This window comes from Pongo abelii, chromosome 22 (assembly GCF_028885655.2).
Source record: "Pongo abelii isolate AG06213 chromosome 22, NHGRI_mPonAbe1-v2.0_pri, whole genome shotgun sequence".
Taxonomy (NCBI): domain Eukaryota; kingdom Metazoa; phylum Chordata; class Mammalia; order Primates; family Hominidae; genus Pongo; species Pongo abelii.
Window position 1 is genome coordinate 54,529,778 of NC_072007.2, and position 21,044 is coordinate 54,550,821.

A 21,044-nucleotide genomic window follows, 5' to 3' on the forward strand; every position below is an offset into this window, starting at 1 on the left:
CTCAACCCCCAGCTCCCCCACCACTCCCAGCTCCTCCACACTCAACCCCCAGCTCCCCCACCACTCCCAGCTCCTCCACACTCAACCCCCAGCTCCCCCACCACTCCCAGCTCCTCCACACTCGACCCCCAGCTCCTCCACCACTCCCAGCTCCTCCACACTCAACCCCCAGCTCCCCCACCACTCCCAGCTGCTTCTCCATTCCCACCTGTTCTTCCTTCCTGGTGTTCTTCTCCCCAGACCTGGTCTGACTGTCCCTCCCAGTCCCTCATTACTTGGGGATGGTCGTCTTCTGCTCTGACCTCCAGGCTCTCTTGGAGGCTGCTCCTTCCCTTTCCTCCCCCTGAGCTTCTTGCTGTCCCAGACCCCTGCCCAAGGAGGCCTCTAACTCCAGCCCTTCTCTGCACTACACTTGGAGTGGGGCACCGCCCACTCAGCATATCCAGACCGGGGCCCCCACGTGCGCTTCTTCCTGTCTCATCATGTGCCCAGCTCCCCATGGGAAACTGGTCCCAGCCGCCTGTTTCTCCCTGCCCCTCCCTCTGCCCAGCTATAGGTTTTGCCTCCAAATATGTCCAAGCCACCCCCTTCCTCTCCTGTGCCTAGACCAGGTTCATGCCTGCTCCCCATGTCTGGTCCTGACACCCTGCATCCCTCCCTCCTGGGATGACCAGCCTCCCTCTTTGTGTTACTGGCTCTCTTTGTCTCTCAGCTCTCAGCATCACTGCAGAGAGGACTTCCCAGCACGCCCTGGCTGAGGAGGGGCCCCTGGGCCACTTGCCTCACAGATCTCGAGGTCTGTGAGTACACACGTATCACAGCTTTGTCATCTGTCTCCCCACTGCACTGGGAGCGTCAGGAGAGAGGATGGGGGCCTCATGGGTGCCCCTCCATCTTCCCCGGCCAGGCCTGGGCCCTGAGGTGGTGGGCTCTTGGCGTGAGCCGGCCAGTGCGTGCTGCGAGGCCCAAGGCTCACGGACCTGACAAGCCCACCTTGGCGCCCGCCCGCTCCCAGGCCCCTTCCACCTACTACTGGCCAGCGCCTTCCTCTAGGGCTCCCTCAACATCACCTTTGCTGTTTTGTTTTAAATAGACTTTATTTTCTAGCGCAGTCTTAGGCTCGTGGCAAAACGGAGCGGAAAGTACAGAGAGTCCCACACACTCCCTGCCCCCACGCATGCACGGCCTCCCTCACCATCACCCCCGCACACCCCCGCCCGCCAGAGCACACATTTATTATAGGCAACCAACCCACACGGACACGTCATCTCCCCGAGTCCGCGGCGTCCGTTAGAGTTCACTCTTGGTGTTAGCCGTTCTGTAGATTCGGACAAATGTAGGACATGGATCCACCATTTACAGAGAATGCAAAATGGTTTCATTGCCCTGAAAACACTCGGCTCTGCCCGTTCCTCCCCCACCCTCCACCCCCATAACCACTGATGGTTTTGATTGTCCCCACAGCTTTGCCTCTTCCAGAATGTCTTGTGGTAGGACTCATACACTATGTGGCCTTTTCTGATTGATTGACTCCTTTCGCCTGGTAATAGGCATTTCTATTTCCTCCGTGTGTTTCTATGGCTTGACAGCTCATTTCTTTTTAGTGCCGAATAATATTCCATTGTTTGGCTTTACCACAGTTTATCCGTTTACCGCCTCAAGAGCATCTTAGGTTTGTCCCAGTTTGGGGCATTTATGAATAAAGCTGCTATAAACACCGGTGTGGAGGTTTTTGTGTGGACATACATTCTCACCTCCTTTGGGTAAATACCGGGGAGTGTGATTGCCGGATCATATGGTGAGAGTTTTGCAAGAAGCTGCCAAACTGTCTTCCCAAGTGGCTGCACCATTTTGCGTTCCCACCAGCAATGAATGGGCGTTCCTGTGGCTCCACGTCCTCACCAGCATTTGGTGGTGTTCGTGTTTTGGATTTTGGCCAGCTGGTAGGTGTGTAGTGGTATATTGTTTTAACTTGCTATTTCCTAGTGACGTATGATGCTGAGCCCCTTTTCGTGGCTTATTTGCCATCTGCGTATCTTCTCTGTTGAGGTATCTGCTCAGAATTTTTGCCCATTTTTAAATTGATTGTTCCTTCTTTTTGTTGAGTTGTAACAGTTGTTTGTAAATTTTGGATCGTAATCCTTTCATGGATATCTCATTTCTAGTTATTTTCTCCAGGTTTGGGGCTTGTCTTCTTGTTCTCTTGACAGTGCCTTCACAGAGCAGTTTTTAATTTTAATGAAATCGAGTTTCTGACTGGTTTCTTCTTGGATTGTGTTCCCCTGCCCCCGCCTTATTAAAAAAAGAAAGAAAGAAAGAAACAGGGTCTCACTATGTTGCCCAGGCTGGTCCCAAACTCCTGGGCTCAACTGATCCTCCTGCCTCAACCTTCCAAAGTGCTGGGATGCCAGGTGGGAGCCACTGGGCTGAGTCTTGTGTTTTTAAAACTCATCACCAAACCCTCGGTCATCTAGATTTTCCCTGTGTTATCTTCTAGGAGTTTGATAGTTTTGCATTTCACATTTAGGTCTGTGATCATTCTGAGTGAATTGCTGTAGGGGTGGAACGCGTGTGTTGGGATTCATTTTTGGAATGTGAACGCCCCGTTGTTTGGCTCCATTTGGTGGAGGCTGTGCCCCATTGCATTGCTTTTGCCGCTTTGTCACAGACCAGTTGACTCTCCATGCGGGTCTGTTTCTGGGCTCTCTCTCCGCTTTCATTGGTCTGTTTTGCCAGCACCCTGTCGTGAGTACTGTAGCTTTACAGTAAGTCTGGAGCCTGCCAAGTCATCAGAGTTGGAATCTGCCCCTATCAGATGTCCAAACCATGCCCCCAGGGCCCTGAGATCAGGTCCCCAGGAGGGCCTGGCTGAAGTCCCCGTAGCCCTGAGCGCCAGGAGAGCAGGGTCTGCCTGCTCTGGGAGGTCTGTCCTCGCAAGGCCGGACACCCAACCCTGGTTGTCCTGGTCTACCTAGTGTGACCCTGCCCTGTTCCTGCTTCTTCCAAGCACCCGTGACCCTGGGAAGCCCATCACAAATGCCTCCCTGGACAACCCATGCTGTAGAGTGCACCACGCCGTTCCCACCACAGCCTCAGGCAGCACTGGCACCCACAGCAGAGGCCGCCCTCACAATCTCACACTTCAGGAGCCCGGGTGGGATGCCAGCCAGGCTCCCTAGAGGTGGCTTTGCCGGCCCAGGTAGCCCCATCTCTCCGGGACCCCACTGCTCCCCGGGTCCAGCCCAGGCCCTGATTTCACAGCGGCTCCATAAAGAAGTAAAATGAGAATATGCACGGGGCCCACACTTAGGGGACTCCTGTCACATGGTGTCCAGCATGGCTCGTGGGTGAGGACAGCAAAACCACCAAGAAATAACCCGAGAGGCCAACAGCAGCTCCCTGGGAAGACCACACTCTCCAGGAAGACATAGCAACTCTGAAACACACAACTTAGGTAGAAATCTAACAAGATATTTACAAGATCTGTGAGGAAAATTATAAAACTTTAATAAGTCAAAGAGGTAAAATGGAAAGATATTCCACACCCCTTATTATGTATAACCCCTTTTATTCCTGATAAGCTTCTTTGCTCTGACGTCTGCTCTGAAATTAATATAGCTATTCCAGCTTTCTTGTGATTAATGTGAGTATGGTATTTCTTCCTCTGTTCATTTACTTTTAATCTATATGTGTCTATTTATTTATTTATTTATTTATTTATTTGTTTGTTTATTTATTTAGAGACAGAGTCTTGCTCTGCCACCCATCTCTACAGTGATGAGATCATGGCTCACTGCAACCTTTGCTTCCTGGGTTCAAGTGATTCTCCTGCCTCAGCCTCCTGAGTAGCTGGTCTACAGGCACAAGCCACCACGCCCGGCTAATTTTTGTATTTTTAGTAGAGATGGGGTTTTGCCATGTTGGCCAGGCTGGTCTCGAACTCCTGACCTCAAGTGATCCGCCCGCCTCTGCCTCCCAAAGTGCTGGGGTTACAGGCGTGAGCCACTGCGCCCAGCCATTGTTTTTATTTTTAAAGTGGGTTTTGTGTAGATAACGTATAGTTAGGTCTTATTTTTTGGTCCATTTTGACAATCTCTGTCTTTTAATTGGTGCGTTTATACCACTGACATTCAAAGTCACTATTGATATGGTTGGATTAATATCTACCATGTTTTTTCCTATTTTCTATTTTTTGTTTTTGTTTTTTATTTTTTCTGCCCTTTGTGGTTTTAATTGACCATTTTATGATTTTATTTTCTGTTCTTTCTTAGACATCAATTATACTTTTTCACATTTTCAGTGGTTACCCTAGATTTTGTGATACACATTTCCAACTATTTCAAGCCCACTTTCAAATAACACCGAACTGCTTGCTAATCGGTAGCACAAGTATCTTTTTGTTTTGTTGTTTTTTTGAGACAGGGTCTTGCTCAGTCGCCCAGGCTGGAGTGCAGTGGTGTGATCACGGCTCACTGCAGCCTGGAACTCTTGGCTCAATCAGTCCTCCCACCTCAGCTTCCTGAGTTGCTGGGACCACAGGCGCATGCCACAGCACCTGGCTAATTTTTGTATTTTTTATAGAGACGGGGTTTTGCCACGTTGCCCAGGCTGGCCTCAAACTCCTGGGCTCAAGCGATCCACCTGCCTTGGCCTCCCAAAGTGCTGGGATTATAGGCGTGAACCTCTGTGCCCCACCAAAAGTATCTTTTAATAACAGTATGTTCCCAATTCTTCACTCCTGTCCCCTGTATCACTGCTATTATTAGTTTCACTTATACATAAGCATATATAATCAAGTACATTGTTATGACTTTAACAAACTTCTGTCTGTTCCATTAAGATTAATGGCCAGGCACTGTGGCTCATACCTACAATCCCGACACTTTGGGAGACTGAGGTGGGAGGATCGCTTGAGGCCAGGAGTTCAAGACCAGCTTGAGCAACATAGTGAGACCCCATCTCTCCAAAAATTAAAAAACGAGCTGGGCATGGTAGTGTGCACCTGTGGTCCCAGCTACTTGGGAGGCTGAGGTGGGAAGATTGCCTGAGCCCAGGTGATCAAGATTGCAGTGATTACACCATTGCACTACAACCTGGGTGACGGAACAAGACCCTGTCTCAAAAAAAAGAATAAGAAAAATAAAAGCTTTTATTACCTTTCTTATTCCTTCTCCATCACTCATGCCTTTCTTTATGTAAATCCAAGTTTCTGACTTGTACATTTTTTTTCCTCTCTAAAGAACTTTTAACACCTTTTGCAAAGCAGGTCTACTAGTAACAAATTCTCAGTTCTTGTCTATTTTTCCTTGACTTTTGAAGGATAATTTCTCTGGATACAGAATTCTAGGCTTGTGGATTTTTTCTCAATACTTTAAATATTTCATTCCACTGTCTTTTTACTTGCACAGTTTCTGAAAAGTCAAAACTAATTCTACAAGAAATGAATGTATTCTTCCTCTGTAGTTCAAGTGTTCCTCGCCACCCCTGCTGGCTTCTTTCAAGATTGTTTCTTTAACTTTCTGCAGTTTCAATAGCAAATGCCTAGGTGTAGATTGGGCATGATACCACTTTTAGCCTGCTCTAAAACACTTGGTGCCTGGACAGGCACCCAGCAGGGCAGACAGTTCCAGGACTCACCCAGCCTGCTGCAAGCGTTTCCCTGCAGGAATGGGGTGTGGCTGCGGAAGGGGTGTGGCTGCGGAAGCCTTCCAGGCTCCTGCTGGGTCTGGAAGTACTCCCTACCCCCGTGTCTGTGTTGCTTTCCTGGGGCCTCCAGCCGTGGTGAGAAAGGCGTGGGTGGGGGCCGAGGGAGGGGCTGGCTGGCTTTAGACTGTGCTGCTGCGTAGATGGGTGCCTGGCAGCCTCCCTGGGCACAGCCGTGGAGGAGACTGTGCCATCTCTGTCAGCCTCAGTCACCTCGACCCTGAGGCCCAGAGGCTGCCCTAGAGGGGAGGAGCTGGAACCTGGGAGGTCGGCCAGGTGTGCACCACAGGGTCATTGGCTGGCACTAACCACCAAGTGGCTTCAGGGGTGGGGGCAGCCTGGGGAGACCAGGCCAGGAGACCGGTCCAAACCAAACGGCTGACTCACGGGATTGTGAACAAATACAATGATGGTTATTTCAAGCCACTAACAAAATCTCTCAGTTTCACTCAGCTTCATGTCCTTGGGGCCCATCTGTGTTGTAGCGTGTGTCAGAATTTCCTTCTTATGGCTGAAAAATATTCCATCGTGTGCGTGGGCCACATTTTGTGTGTTCATTCCTCTGGCGACGGACACTTGGGCTGGTTCCACGTTTTAGCCGTTATGGATAACGCTGCCGTGAACATGGGCGCCAGGTGTCTCTCTGAGACTCGCTTTCGGTTCTTCTGGGTACACGCCTGGAAGTGGAGTCGCCGCGTCATGTGGTCATTCTGACTTGAGGAACTGCCTTCCTGTTCTCCCTGCAGCTGCAGCACCATCTTCCATCCCAGCAGCGCTACACAAGGCTTCCGGTTTCCCCACATCCTCGCCAACACTTGTCACTGTTTTTGTTGATAATGGATGTGAGGTGGTTGTGGGGATTTCTTGCCAGGCCTTCCTGGGGAGCTGCTGTTGGCCTCTCGGGTTATTTCTTGGTGGTTTTGCTGTCCTCACCCACGAGCCATGCTGGACACCATGTGACAGGAGTCCCCTAAGTGTGGGCCCCGTGCATATTCTCATTTTACTTCTCTATGGAGCCGCTGCGGAATGGGGGGCCCGGGCTGGACCCGGGGAGCAGTGGGGTCCCGGAGAGATGGGGCTGCCTGGGCCAGCAAAGCCACCTCTAGGGAGCCTGGCTAGCGTCCCACCCGGGCTCCTGAAGTGTGAGATTGTGAGGGTGGCCTCTGCTGTGGGTGCCAGTGCTGCCTGAGGCTGTGGGGGAATGGAGCAGTGCACTCTGTAGCGTGGATTGTCCAGGGAGGCATTTGTGACGGGCTTCCCAGGGTCACGGGTGCTTGGGAGAAGCAGGAACAGGGCAGGGTCATCCTGGGTGGACCCGGACGACCAGGACTGGGTGCCTGGCCTCAAAAGGACAGACCTCCCCGAGTAGGCAGACCCTGCTCTTGTGGAGCTCAGGGCTACTGGGACTCCAGCCAGTCCCTTCCCCGCTCCTCCTGGGGACCTGATCTCAGGGCCCTGGGGGCGTGGTTTGGACGTCTGACGGGGCAGATTCCATCTCTGGTGATGACTTGGCAGGCCTCCGGTGAGAGGAGTGCAGCACCCTGGCTGGTGCTACGGGAGGGGTGAGGGGAAGGCGGGGCAGGGCATTCTTCCCACGGCCACCGAGTTGCCTGGAGGGCCTCATGAGGAAGGAGTTTCACTGCCCAGACAAGCAGTGTTGGCCAGCCAGGCCTAGTTCCTGATTCCAGCTCAGCGGCTGACTCTTCTGCCGTGGGACCTCAGACAAATCACGTGCCCGCTGGGGCTCCAGAGAAAGGGGCCGAGGACACCTGCTCATGGGGCTTGCAAGGACTTGAACTGCATGTGTGTGCAGGTGTGCACATAGGCATGTGTGATGTGTGTATCCATGCATGTGTGTGCAGGTGTGCACATAGGCATGTGTGATGTGTGTATCCGTGCTGGTGTGTGTGTGCAGGTGTACAGCGCACCTGTGGGCAGGCAGGTGTGTGTGCACACATGTGCACATAGTCATGTGTGATGTGTGTATCTGTGCACATGTGTAAGCCTCTGGGACCAGGTCCGGTAGGCCCCAGCCTGCAGGTGTGGCATGAGTGGTAACTATTTTTATTGCCTTGCAGTGTGAGTTACCTTCTTAGAAAACTACCGCAGCCACAAGAAAAACAAACAGCAGCCAGTCATTTAGAGACACGGGCTGGGTGCTGAGTGCAGCAGAGCCTTTCTACGGCGAGTGCGGAGCCTGGGGCCGGCAGGAGCTGGGAGGTCGTCGTCTCTAAGCCTGGAGCTGGCGGGGCGCTCCCGCTCCTGTGGTGGGGGCAGTCCAGGGCTATCAGGCCCTCTGGCTGTCCCGGCTCCCGCGTCTGCCTGGTGGGCAGAGGGGAGGATTGGCAGTTTGCTCCTGCCATGTGGCGTCTGGCTTGTGGGACGCCCACGTTGCCGGTCCTCAGGCTGCGCCTGGGACACACCCTCCGAATTTTCCGAGGACCGAGTGCGGTCACACACAGGACCGTGCTGTAAACCTGCGCAGCTCCGAGCGAGTGCACAGGGCTGGCGGGCCATCGACTCGTCAGCAGTCGGGGCTCAGTGCTAGCCCAGAGCCAAGGCGGCTCGTGGGTGTCTGGGAGGTTTGGGGTTGCTCAGAGGAGCCCCCCAGGTCAGACTCGGTGCCTCAACCCCTTCTGGAATTCTTTGGTCCATCCCAGAGCTCGGCTCACATTCTTCTCCCATCTTTTAGGCCTTCTGGAACCTTCCAGGGCCCTGTTGCTCCCACCACTTCTTCCGAGGGCGTGCCCACCACGTGCTGGCTCTGTACGTATTTTACCTCATTTAGCCGTTGCTGCAGACGTGCATTGTAGCCGTATCGGAAACCCAGCGCTGCTGTGGCAAAAAATCACCATGCCCCAAACCAGCAGAGATTCACCCCACACCCCCAAACCAGCAGAGACTCACCCCACACCCCCAAACCAGCAGAGACTCACCCCACACCCCCAAACCAGCAGAGATTCACCCCGCACCCCCAAACCAGCAGAGACTCACCCCACACCCCCAAACCAGCAGAGATTCACCCCACACCCCCAAACCAGCAGAGATTCACCCCACACCCCCAAACCAGCAGAGACTCACCCCACACCCCCAAACCAGCAGAGACTCACCCCACACCCCCAAACCAGCAGAGATTCACCCCACACCCCCAAACCAGCAGAGACTCACCCCACACCCCCAAACCAGCAGAGATTCACCCCACACCCCCAAACCAGCAGAGACTCACCCCACGCCCCCAAACCAGCAGAGACACCCCACAGCCCCAAACCAGCAGAGACTCACCCCACGCCCCCAAACCAGCAGAGACTCACCCCACGCCCCCAAACCAGCAGAGACTCACCCCACGCCCCCAAACCAGCAGAGACTCACCCCACGCCCCCAAAGCAGCAGGGACTCACCCCACGCCCCCAAAGCAGCAGGGACTCACCCCACGCCCCCAAAGCAGCAGGGACTCACCCCACGCCCCCAAAGCAGCAGGGACTCACCCCACGCCCCCAAAGCAGCAGGGACTCACCCCACTCCCCCAAACCATCAGGGACTCACCCCACGCCCCCAAAGCAGCAGGGACTCACCCCACTCCCCCAAACCATCAGGGACTCACCCCATGCCCCCAAACCAGCAGAGATTCACCCTCCCACGGTTGTGGTGACGGAAGTCCAAGGTGGAGGTGTGGCAGGGCTGGCCCCGAGGCCATGAGGGGGTCTGTCCCAGGCCGCTCCTGGCTTTGTGGCCTGAGGTCTTCGGTGCTCCTTGGCTGGCGGAAGCACTGCCATGGCCTCGGCCCTGTGTCATGTGGCCTGTTCTCTCTCTGTGTGTCTGGGTGGGTCAGGGCCCACCTGGCTGACCTCACTTTAACCTCGTTACCTCTGTGCAGACCCTGCCTCCAGATAAGGTCACACTCACAGGTCTGGGGTCAGGACCTCAACACATGGCTGTAGGGGACACAGTTCAGCCCAGGAGGGAAACTGAGGCACGGAATGGGGTGCATTTCCTGAGGCCCCATGGCTCACAAGGAGACAAGGAGGGGCCGCGGGCTGGGGTCCCAGATGCCCTCTCAACACAGCAGCCACCATCCTGGCTAGTCCCAGCCCCTCCTGGGTCCCCCATCTTTACTCAGGGTGGCCCGTGTGCCTGGCCTGTCCTCAGATCACCCTGACTCTAGTGTGGGACACCCCACCTCAGAGGGTACCTCCTCAGGGTTGGGTTATGGTTTTTTTAAGTCTGTTGGAACGGCCCCCGATGGCGTGGGCCCAGCTGTTGAGGAGGTGGGGCTGTGGTCTTGACTGACGGTGCGGCGCCCGCATACCTGACCTGGTTAGGACCTCCAATCTGGAATTGCTACTGACTCAGTTTCCCCACATGGAAGCCACCCCTCATGCCAGCGACGGGCCTTCTTTTCTGTCCCCTGCTGTGGCTCCCTGGCGGGTCTTCTGCACCCTGTGTGGCCTGGGTTCTTGGCCCCAAGGGAAAAGGGGGCCCCTGCTGGGGGCAGAGAGGGAGGGGCGGGGCAGAGAGGGAGGGGCGGGGCAGAGAGGGAGGGGCGGGGCAGAGAGGAAGGGGCGGGGCAGGGCCCGGAGAGAGATCTCAGGATTGTCTTCAGATGGCACGGCCTGGTCCCTCAGGTTCTGATCATTTTCTTCATTTTCACGACTCCCTGCACTTCTGGTTTTGGGTGAGGCCAAATAGCAGAAGTATTAAAATATTCCTCCTTGAGCGTCTCATGGTGTTTCTGATCTGGGCTGAAACAGGAAGCTCTGTGAGATGATGTGTCACCGGAAGTCTCTGGGAGCCTGGGCTGTGATCCGGCCCAGCCCACCCTGGTGGGGAACGCGTCCTGGGGACCGTGCTGGGTTTTGGGAAAACACTGGGTCACCCCCTCCCATTGAAAGATGGCCTGGGGGAGCTGGGTCCTGTCTACGTGAGTTTGCTGGGGCCGCCTCGCATACACCATGGCCAGGTGCTCCCACAGCAGTTGCGGGTTCTCTCCAGTCCTGGGGGCGTCCCGGGTTGAGGTGCGGCGTGGCTGTTACCAGGCCTCTCCTTGGCAGGCGGGCGGCGCCACCTCCCCGTGTCCTTGCGTGGCCGCCCCTCCTGTGTGTCCGTGTCCTCCTCTTTTAAGAACGCCGGTAGGTCGGGTCAGAGCCCACCCTGGTAACCTTGTTTCACCTTTGTCGCCTCTGTAAAGACCCTGTATCTGAATACAGGCGGATCCTGAAGTCGGGACTTCACCCTGTGAATTTGGGGGATGCAGTACAGCCCATACCTTATCTTTTGTGTGTGTGTGTGTGTGTGTGTGTGTTTTTAAATCTGTCTGGCAAAGCAGTTAGCTGTGTTGTGTAGACAACGCCGTGGGCAGAACAGAACTTGTTCTCGGGCAGAAGGAGAGTGAGGAAGCTGAGCAGGGATGGTGTCCCAGAGGCCTTGGAGGCCCCAACATGGTCCAGGAGCCCCCAGGAAGGCTCTTGCTGTCCCCAAGCCCAGAGGTTTTCAGGGGTCTATGTGAATTGTCACCTTTTTTTTTTCTTTTTTTCTCTTTTTCTTTTCTTTTTTTTTTTTTTTTTGAGACAGTCTCACTCTGTCACCCAGGTTGGAGTGCAGTGGCGTGATCCCGGCTCATTGGAACCTCTGCCTCCTGGGTTTACGTGATTTTTCTGCCTCAGCCTCCTCAGTAGCTGGGACTACAGGTGCCCACCACCATGCCCGGCTAATTCTTTTGTGTTTTTTTTTTTTTTTTTTTTTCAGTAGAGATGGGATTTCACCATGTTGGCCAGGCTGGTCTTTAACTCCTGACCTCGGGTGATCCACCCGCCTTGGCCTCCCAAAGTGCTGGGATCACAGGCGTGAGCCACCACGCCCGGCCTACATTTCCTTTTTTTAATTGGTAAAATCTACACAAAACACAAGGTTTACCACTTTAGCCACTTTAAAGAGCTCACTTGGTGTCCCCAAGGGCCCCGTGGTGCCACCACTGCCAGTGCACAGGCCCGGCCCCTCCCCCGCCAGGCCTGTCTGTCTCTAAGGCCTGCTGTGGCCACACATGGACCTCACACCCTGGAGAACCTGGGCTTGTCCTCGGAGGAAGCAATGACAAAGAGCCCACCCGGTCTTGGATCCCAGCTCTGCACCAATGGCCGTGAGACCAGGGTCCCTGCCTCAGTTTCCTCATCTGTCAGCGAGGCTGGACCAGGGTTGTGAGGTGGTGTGGGAGGCCATTGCAGTCCTGGGCACAGCCCTGGGGGCCAGGAGACGCCTCCATCAGCCCTGGGCCCAGGCGCTGCCAGCATTAGGGCAGTCCCTGAGGGTCTCCCCAGAGCACTCCAGACCCCCTTCCCCTCCGCGTCCCCGCGCACCTTTGCTCCTCAGCAGACGACAGGCCAGCTGCTCTCCTGGGCTGGTTCTGCAGCACGGACTGAGATGAGGGCTCCTGTGCAGGTGACGCGAAGGAGGGATGTGCAGTTGAGGGGACAGGTGAGGGGCAGGGCAGGGCCTCCCTTAACCCACCCCCCATGGCCCTGGCACAGAGGTTCCAGTACCTGGGCTCCAGGCAGAGTGTATCTAGCACCCCAGAGGCCCAGGTGGGCTGTACTATTGGCTGCTGGGAGCCAGAGCCCTGGCTGGGTAGGCAGGGGACGGGGAGGGGAGAACATGAGGGGACCCTCCCAGCAGCCTCTGCATGCGGGCAGCCGGCCTGCCACCCTGGGGAAGCAGGAGGGGCTGCCTTGCCAAGGGACCCTCACAGATGAGGTGTGGGGGACAGAGACCCCCGACGACTGCTGGAGGCACCCACAGGGCTCCCTGGAGCCTCCCTGTGGTCCTGGGTCCCCTTACCTGATTCTTGCAGGAGGGGCCAGCACAGGGCAGGTGCCAGAAGAGCAGGTGCCGGAAGAGCTACGGCAGCCCAGGCAGCAGGGGAGGAAGTCAGTTTCCTCGGGGGGTTTCCAGACAGGGACCGTTTTTATTGAGGGCACAGAATGTCTCCAAAAGGTCGGTTCTTTATCACGAGTCACCAGAGAGAGGGGGACGGAGAGAGGAACGCCACAGCCTCCAATTCCCCTTTAGCTCTGTGCCTGGGAGCAGTGGCTGGGCGAGGGTGGGAGCCAGGCTCCCCGAGAGGGCAGCAGTGGAGGCTGCACTGTCCCTGTCCTGCCCCTGCCCCTGCCCTGTCCTGCCCTGAGTCCCTGCCCCCTCCCTGTCCTGCCTCATGTCCCTGCCCCCTCCCTGTCCTGCCCCACATCCTTGCCCTGTCCCTGTCCCTGCCCCTGTCCTGCCCTGCATCCCTGCCCCTCTCCCTGCCCTGCCCCACATCCCTGCCCCGTCCCTGTCCTGCCCCATGTCCCTGTCCCTGCCCCGCGTCCCTGCCCTTGTCCCTGTCCTGCCCTGCATCCCTGCCCTGCCCCTGCACCTGTCCTGCCCCGTGTCCCGCCCCTGTCCCTGCCCCTGAACTGCCCCTCGTCCCTGCCCCGTCCCTGTCCCTACCCCTGTCCTGTCCCGCATCCCTGCCCTTGCCCTGCCCCTCTCTCTGTCCTGCCCCACCTCCCTGCATGGGTCCTGGGCCTCAGCACCGGGTTCTGGGCCCGCTTCCTTGCAGCCCCTTCCCCAGAGCCCACCAGAGACCCGAATCCTCACACTCGCGGGACAGGTAGCTGTGGGTGGCTGAGAGGGACCTGGCCCCTCCCTGGCCAAGTCCACAACGTCAGGACCCTCGCTGCCCTCCTGCTTCGGGTTCAGCCCCAATGCCCCCGATTTGAAGCAAAGCTGCCCAGTGCCCTCTCTGGGGCCCTCCCAGGAGATGCAGGCTGGAGGGGCTGCCCTGGAAAGCCCATCCTTTCCCTAGAGAGGTCCCCGCCCTGAGAGGGAAGGGCCCGGGTGATGATTCCAGGCTGGGAGGAGGAAGGCGCGTGCCAAGCGCTCCTCAGAGCTGGTGACGCATGGCGTAATGTGCAGCTGCTGCTAGAGAAGAGACGCAGGCAGATTACTGAACCCTGATAAATGAAAAAGCATGATTGCGGTCTTGCCAGCATAGGCGGCCGCGGTCCGTGCTTGCAAGTCTGAGGGTGGAGGAGCCCGCCGCCCGCTTTTCATGGGCCCACGCCTGTGATCCAGCATCTGTAAAACTGCCCCGGAGGCCGCGGCCTGCCCTGGCCCAGCCCCTGGGACTGCGAGGGCCGTGGGATACTTTCTCCAGTGGCATTTACAGAAAACTTCCCTCCACCCCACCATTTTAGTTGGCTTTGGGATAGTTTGCAGTATTTCCTGATTAAAATAATGTTGAGAAGAACATTTTGGCCTCTGAGGCCTTTTCCCTAGGGTATTTTCTGAGAAATGACAGGGATTCAAGGGCTGTTACATTTTGTAGCCATGTTGTGTTATAGAAAGGCGCGTGGGTTCCTGCATGTGGGCTGCTCTTCTGTGGGATTCTTCAGACTGGACACGGCGGGGGGCTGGACATGCAGTGGGGGGGCTGGACACGTGGGGGGGCTGGACACGCGGCGGGGGCTGGACACGTGGCGGGGGGCTGGACACGGCAGGGGGCGGGACAGGCAGTGGGGGGGCTGGACACGGTGGGGGGCTGGACACGTGGCGGGGGGGCTGGACACACAGCAGGGGGCTGCACCCAGGGCAGGGGGCTGGACACACAGCAGGGGGCTGCACCCAGGGCAGGGGGCTGGACACACAGCGGGGGGCTGGACACGCGGCGGCGGGGCTGGACGTGTGGCGGGGGGCTGGACGTGTGGCGGGAGGCTGGACATGTGGCGAGGGGCTGGACACTCAGGGGGCCTGGATACATGTGAAGGGTCTGGGCAGGCAGGGGCCTGTGTGTCAGGCGCCCGTAGCATATGGTATGAGCCCTGCTTTTCTTTTCTTCTTTTCTTTTCTTTTTTCGAGACAGTTTTGCTCTTGTTGCCCAGACTGGAGTGCAATGGTGTGATCTTGGCTCACTGCAACCTCCGCCTCCTGGGTTCAAGCGATTCTTCTGCCTCAGCCTCCCAAGTAGCTGGGATTGCAGGTGCCTGCTACCACACCCAGCTAATTTTTGTATTTTTAGTAGAGATGGGGTTTCACTATGTTGGCCAGGCTGGTCTTGAACTCCTGACCTCAAGAGATCCACCCACCTCGGCCTCCCAAAGTGCTGGGATTACAGGTGTGAGCCACCACGCCCAGCTGAGCCCCGCTTTTCTAGATCTTGGTCTAGGGGAGAAAAAGGAAGCTGTTTCCTCTCCACTCCCAGGGCCCAGGGAGAGGGAGGTGGTCCTGGCCCCCTGGGGAGGGCAGGACTTTGGTTGTAGGGTTGGCCCCCAGAGCCAGGGGTGGAAAGGGTCTCCAGGGGAGCTTGTGGGTCCTTCCCCGCGGGGCTCTGCTCAGCCTGTGGTAGCCACGTGGCAGGGGCCCCATCCCAGACCTTCAGCCACTGCCAGCCTGGCCAGCCTGCATCTGACGATGTCCGGTTCTCTCAGGTTTCCTTGATCAGGCTTCCTCAATGCCCAGAGCTTTGGGACACTTCTTGGTGGCTCTCCGGGGTCCAGGTGGCTGCCGTCCGCCCCAGCTCTCCATGTTGCCCCCTTCTGAGGCCCTGGCTCCTGAATGCTTCAGCCTACATGTGCCTCCTCGCTCTGTTTTCATGGGTGCTACCCCTACGCAGGGCCCACCTCCTGGCTTCAGCCCCTGCCCACTCTTTGAGCAGGGGTGGATCTCCCCAACACTCTGGCCCACACAGCTGTGCTTGCGTCCAAATGACACAGGCGTGGCAGAGACTCCTGGAGCCTTTTCTCGAGGGGGCCTCAACCTTGCTTCCACGTGCAACCTCGCCGAGTCCAACGGAGCAGAAACCCAGAGTCAGGTCAGAGAGAATCCTACTCCGATGTCTGAGCTCCAGGAGCAGATCAGACCTCAGTCCTCGACGCCTTCAGCAGGACGCCCCAGCCCTGCTGCGCCCTCCTGGTGATTTTCCAGCCACGGACCCCCTCACTCCTCAGCTGTGAACCCCCCTTGTCCTGCTGCACCCAACATGGAGCCCGTCTGTCCCCCACTGCGGGAGTCCAGAATGAAGTCTTCCTTGCCATTGTAATAAGCACCAGGATAATTTTTCCTTAACAGGTTCTCTCTAGACTGGATCAGGAACAGTCTCGGCTGTAAATTGTGAATTAGCTGTGACCCTGCCACCCACGGTTGCCTGCTAGAGTTCTTTCTAAATGTTCTATCTGAGCCTGGCTGTTGCTGCTGGCTCTGGAGGTGCCAGAGTTTCTAAACGTTATATCTGAGCCTGGCCATTGCTGCTAGCTCTGGAGGTGCAGTCACACCACCCTGGCTGACACCTCTCGGCCTTACCTGCCGTCTCACCCCACAGAAGGATCTGGGGTGAGCGTCTGGCTCCAGGCACTGTTGCAGGGCTGTTGGGTCCTGTGTCTGAGCCCACAAAGGCTTCCTGGGAGAGGTGTCGCCGGCCCTGTGGACCCTGCTCCCCATGGGCTTCCGGGTGTAGATCAGGTGCCCAGCATGTGCCCCCAGACAGGGGCTCCCCTCTGCCCTGCCTCTGGGACCCACTTTCACCCAAGTCCTGTGGGGCTGGCATAGCCTAGGGCCCTGGTGCTGGCAGAGCCTGGCTGGAGCCTGGGACAGGGCAGGGCCTTCCAGGCGCGTTCCTGAGCGTGCACTGAAGGTGTTAGCACGCGGCACTGGAGACACCACGCTGGACGAGGCTGGACAAGCGCCTCCGCCAGAAGCAGCACAGGCCTGACACAGGCAAACCTCCCGGAGACCACCCCACTGACCCCAGCCCCTGCTGACCCTCCCAGGAGGTATTCCTGGAAATCCACCCTGAGAATTCTGCTCCAGGAGCTGAACTAGTGATATCAGCATCTTAAAGTGCTGACCTACCTCTCGGCTGTGTGATGTCTGGGGGTCCGTCCAAGACCAGCATCCCCAGGGCTGACGGGTCTGCAGGGCACAGAGATGTGGGACCTGCTGTGTCTCTGCCCCACAGTGGCCATGCCGGGACACAGAGCTGCTGCTTGGGGAAGGGACAGATTCAGACACCGTAGTGGGTTAACCTGAGGCCCTCTCAAAAGACACGTCCACCTAGAACCTGGAGAAGGGACGCGTCCGCCTGGAACCTCGGGAAGGGACGCGTCCGCCTAGAACCTCGGGAAGGGACGTGTCCGCCTGGAACCTCGGGAAGGGACGTGTCCAGCTAGAACCTTGGGAAGGGACGCGTCCACCTGGAACCTCGGGAAGGGACACATCCACCTGGAACCTCGGGAAGGGACACATCCACTTGGAACCTCAGGAAGGGACATGTCCGCCTGGAACCTCGGGAAGGCCTTTGCAGATGTGATCGAGTTAAGGATCAAGATTCAAGATAAGGTCACCCCAAGTTGCCTGTGTGGGCCCTGAGTCCAGTGGTGTGTCCTGGCGGGAGACCAGCAGAGGTGGAGGGCGCGTCCATGGGCTGAGAAGGGCAGGACTGCGACAGGAGGGAGGCGCGGGGCTGCTCCCCAGAGCCACTGCGTCCCCACGCTTGACCTCAGGCTCCTGGCCCCACAACCATGACGGAATAAACTGTCGTTTTAAGCCCCCTGCTGTGTGATGATTGGCAGTGCCAGCAATGGGAGCTGATACAGACCCTGATCGGGGACCCAGACACCTGGCAGCTTGGGCCGGGCCCCTTCGGGTTAAAGCTGGCCCTGCCGCCACCTGTCCCTCGCTGAGTCCTCGCCACGCACTGTGGCTGCACCTGGCAAGCACAGGGAGCCCCTGGGGTCCTGTAGGGGCAGACGTGGGTCCCTCGGTCTGGGTGGCTGAGATGGAGCCCCTCCCCAGCTCCGGGGAGCACTGGGCCGGTGACCACCCATGAGTGGTGAGTATCTCTCCCGCTGCACCTTGAGGTCACCCAGGAACCTTCGGAAGTGCTGATGCAGGGACCCCCCTCCCCACCGTCCAGGGTGGACTGGCTAGGTGGTGGCCCGGGCATCGGGACACATTACGGCTCTCCAGGGAGCATGGTGTGCAGCCAGGATGGAACCCGTGGTGCTGGCGCTGAGGATGGCAGGTGCCTGCCTCCACCTCCGTGGGCCGGCCTTCGGGGCCCCGTTTCCTGGAGCAGCGAGGGCTTCACGTGGCTGTTGAGCTGCAGAGGGAGGGGCCCTCCCAGCACCCCATTCAGAGCTGGCGGAGGAATCTGAAGGCACGGGGAGGGCGGGGTGCAGCCGAGGTTGCAGAGAGGCTGGACCCTGAAGCCTCAGGAGTTCAACTGGCATGGGGTGGGGGGAGTGGCAGCCGGGAAGCCGGCCCGGGGCTTTCTCCTCTCATCCTCCTTTGCTGGCGTCTCAGGTGGAGGGGCCTGTGGGGCAGGCGGTGGCTGGAGCGTGGAGATTGTTGTCAGCACAGAGTGTGGCACCAGTCGTTGAGACGCAGTGACAGGCAGATGGCTGCCCAGGCCGCGGCCTTGTCTGCGCCTGCCTGAGCATGCAGAGAGGCCCCCACACTGGTCACCCAGGGTCTGGGTGTGCCCGCAGATGCTGCCCCCGCGCTGTGGGCAGCCCTGGCCCAGGCAGGTTCTCTGGAGCTGCTCCCACCCAGTGCAGGCCGTGTGCAGGACCTTTGTTTATCCCCCTGGATGTTGAACTTGGCCAGCGTACGGCACTGAAACAAAGGCCCTGACTGCTGCCTGAACCCGCCCCGGGCTCACTTCCGTGCCCAGGCCTGCGGGAGGGGCTGGGGTGCGCAGGAGAGTTGGGCGTTGGGAGGCCACCCCACCGCGTGCCTGCAGTGCCCTCTCCTCGGCCCCGGCCCCCAGCATATCCATGGGGTGCCTTCAAGTGTGGGTTTCAGGAACCTCCACATTCTGGCCTGGAGTCCTGGCCATGGGGAAGGGACGCCCGCTGCGCTTATTCTGTGCGGCCGCCTCGTGCCCATCAGAGGCTGCACCAAACCTCATGCGCCCTCTGGGCGATCAGAGCCAGAGGCCTCAAGTAGCCCAGCCCTGCTGGCTGCTGCGGGACCTCAGCTACTGTGGGGCAGGCGCCTGTGGGTTCCCAGGCCGCTCCCCTCCCCGCAGGGGTGTGAGGAGGTGCAAAGGGGATGCCTCCTGCCCTGACTCCACGGCCAGACCAGCGCTGTGTGTCCTGAGTGAGGACACCTGTCCCTGAGCCCCAGAGACTCACTAGGAGGCAGGTGTGAGACGGCTGCAACCCAGCCCCTGCTGCAGTTGGCCCACAGCAGACCTCTACGAGGCTGGGTGGTGAGGGGATGGCTCAGACCGCCTGTGCCCAGGACCCCTGTGTTGGCCTCATCCTGCGCCTCAGCCCCAAACCCTGCAGCTCCCGGTCACCCTCAACAGCGCCACAGGGCTCCTCTGACCCCACCCTTGTTGCCAGCCCAGCCAGAGTCTGACTTCTCCCTGGTGCCACCCCCACCCCCGGGGATGACATGCCGGGGTGGCGGAGGCAGGCCCTGGGCCCGGGGGCAGGACAGGCAGGGACCATGAGCAGCTCCACAGAAACCCTTCCCCAGGGCCTCAGGGGCCAGGCAGGACCCCCACTTCTAGGAGGAGACCCCAGTGCCCCTCATGCTCAAGGGTGCAGTGGGTGGAGAGATTCGGAGGGGGAGCTGGGGGCTCCGGAGGAGGGGCCGTGGGTGGGACCCCTTCCCCCTCTGGCTGCAGCAGGCAATGAAGCTGCATCAGGGGCTCCACCTTGTGACCACAGTCCTGGGGCACCCAGTGGAGGCCGGAGACACCAGCAGGTTCTCCTGGTCCCATGGCCCCACCTGCCCTGTCCCCCAGAGCCCCCCAGGCTTGGGACGAGCTGCGAGGCAGAGGGGTCGGACCGAGGGCACAGGACACATGACGCAGAGTAGTTGTGGCGGCTGCCCCTAGGGAGATGTGGAGAGAGGCCCCAGGGCACCCTGGAAGCGGAGGCTGTGGCTCCGTGTGTCCCAGGCCACAGCACCGCCCCTCACAGCCGAAGCTCTGATCCCTTGGTCTCAGGAAACACCTGGGAAGTGCAGGGCGGGCGTGGGTCTGATTTCAGGGCGAGGGAGCTGGCAGCCCCAGGAGCGAGGAGGGCCCCAGTCCCCTTTCACCAAGCCCGTCCTCCCCTTCCCGCTGCCACAACACCCATGCCTGCAGCCGTGCCAGCTAGGAGGGCGACGTAGACAGGATTTCTCTCTAGAAACGATCCTGGGGTCCGATTGAGAAGCTGGCTTGAACGCTAGATGCTGTGGCTCAGAGCACTGGGTATGCACCCAGAAGGAGAAGTGCTCATCATATGGTAATTCTTTTTTTTGTTTGTTTTTTTAAGAAAAAGGTCTCACTCTTTGCCCAAAGCAACTTTCTTATTTATCTTTGCATCCTAAGAGTCTAAAACAATGACTGGCATGAAGTATACAAACTATACATTGCCTAGTAAGTGGATAAAACGATTAATTTATTTGCCCAACATTCAAAACGCGATGGGGTGAGATTCACAGCCATGTCTTCTCATTGCAACGCTCAAGCTCCTTGTGCTGCTCCACATCGCCTTTCAGTACACGAGAAACTGTAGGATCCACGCCGCCTTTCAGTAGAGAAACTGTAGGGTCCACGCCGCCTTTCAGTACACGAGAAGCTGTAGGATCCACGCCGCCTTTCAGTAGAGAAACTGTAGGAACTACGCTGCCTTTCAGTACACAAGAAGCTGTAGGATCCACACCGCCTTTCAGTACACGAGAAACTGCAGGACAAATGACCGTATGCCCAGGTTCCAATGGCAAGACGCCACACCCCTTATGATACTATCTTTGTGCACATAAAATGTTCAATTTTATCTAATAAATAAGTGACTTGTAATTAGTAAGTGATTGCTCAATGACTTAAAAACTACAGTATCTCTAATTTCTTCTAATGGAAACTTCTCAGGCCATTTAGGGACATCCACAGATAGTGAACAGCGACATTGGAAAGAGGGCGTTCAGTGTGGGGGAGTCTGCACAGTTCCACCTGTTTGATTGTTTGATGTGTGGTGGTACCGACATGGACACGATCCATCTTGTTTTTTTTGTTTCGTTTTGTTTTTGAGAAGATGTCTCGCTCTGACACACAGGCTGGAGTGCAGTGGCTTGATCTCGGCCCACTGCAAGCTCCTCCTCCCAGGTTCAAGCAATTCTCCTGTCTCAGCTTCCTGAGTAGCTGGGACTACAGTCACATGCCACCATGCCTGGCTAATTTTTGTATTTTTAGTGGAGATGGGGTTTCATCATATTGGCCAGGCTGGTCTTGAACTCCTGACCTCAGGTGATTGGCCCCCCTCGGCCTCCCAAAGTGCTGGGATTACAGGTGTGAGCCACCTTGCCCAGCCAACACTATC